We start from the raw sequence: 1,520 nt of genomic DNA, 5'->3' as shown, positions 1-1,520 counted from the left end.
AATCTCCATTTCTCCTACTAGCTGCTGATATTCTTTGTCCTTGACCTCTAGTTTAGATGCTAGATCATTACACTGGCAAACCTTGGTGTCTTCTTGTTGAGTCTTTAATTCTAAGATACATTTCTCTGATTCTTCAAGGCACCTAATCAATCGATTATTCTCCACAACTACAACATTCTTGAATAGCTTGTATGCATTCCTCACTCTACTAAGTTCTTTGAGTGCACTTACAAGTTCCCCTTCAAGATCAACTTTTGCTTCTTCTTCTTCTTCACCTTCACTATCACTGCCAAACACATCTCGCCGGTAGGAGTGAACTGCATGATCATTCTCAGATGTGTGCCTCTCATCTTCTAATTCTTGAACCATGAAAAGGTGAGTTCCTTCTTCATCATTGTTGTGGCTGCTAACAAATCTGCCTTCATCATCTACAGATGCATGAGTTGTATTTCTCATATTTTCTTCACAAACTAGTTCTGCAGTGGTAGGCTCATTTCCATAGAGTTTCTTCAATCTATCCCATAGGCTTTTTGCTGATCTGCATCTGTCCACCTGTGAGGAGACATCATCTGATAAGCCACAGAGTATAGCCTTCATTGCTACATCATTACACTAGTTTCTTCTTTCTAAATTTGAATTGGTGGGAGGACTGACTTTACTAGGGAGACCATTAACAACTGACAACCAAACATCTTACCCTAGAGAAGATAAGTAGACTTTTATTCTACAACTCCAAATGGAATAGTTTGAACCATCAAATATTGGAGTTGGGATTGACACTAAACAAACCATTGTGTTCAAATACCAGAATATACAAGAATATATCAACCAGAAATCTAGGCTTTGATACCAATTGTTGAATACTAGATGTCACTGAGAGGGGGGTTGAATCAATGAATAACAAACTTTTCCCGTTTCAATCCTATGTGTTTATACCGGTTAATAGATCTAATCATAAAGAAGACATACTAGTTAAATGGGAGACTCACAAAAAGGCAACCACACATAACACCAGATGTGCAAGGAAAACCCAAGATGGGAAAAACCTCGATGAGAAGTGTTGTTGGAGACTACTGCTTCAATCCAGCCTCACAAAGAAACATTCAGTTACATTATTTATGACACCAACTCAAGGAGTACCACTCCTAATTTAGGACACCAACCCAAGGAGCACCAACCCCTGATTTTAGGGCACCAACCCAAGGAGAACCAACCCCTACACTAAGCTCCAACTCAGTGATTAAAAAATCATATTTTGAATACAAAAGTTGTCTTCTTGTTACAAAAGAACTTTGTAACTCTCATGTATGTCTCTCTCTTCAGATCTTTGTCGGTTCTCTCTTTGCTTTTTCTCTGCAGGAACCTTATCTTCTGTTGCAACCCACTCTCTTCTTCACCTTTCTCTCTATTGCACCTTTGTTGATTCAACCTCTTCTTCTGCTCTACCAGTTCTGCCCTCTGTCGATTCTTCTCTCTGTTGGTTCTCTTTTCTCTCTACCACACTACTGTTATCCACCATC

Source organism: Cryptomeria japonica, chromosome 5 (assembly GCF_030272615.1).
Source record: "Cryptomeria japonica chromosome 5, Sugi_1.0, whole genome shotgun sequence".
NCBI classification, from domain to species: domain Eukaryota; kingdom Viridiplantae; phylum Streptophyta; class Pinopsida; order Cupressales; family Cupressaceae; genus Cryptomeria; species Cryptomeria japonica.
The sequence above is the reverse complement of the archived record's forward strand: the minus strand, read 5'-3'. Positions refer to the sequence as shown.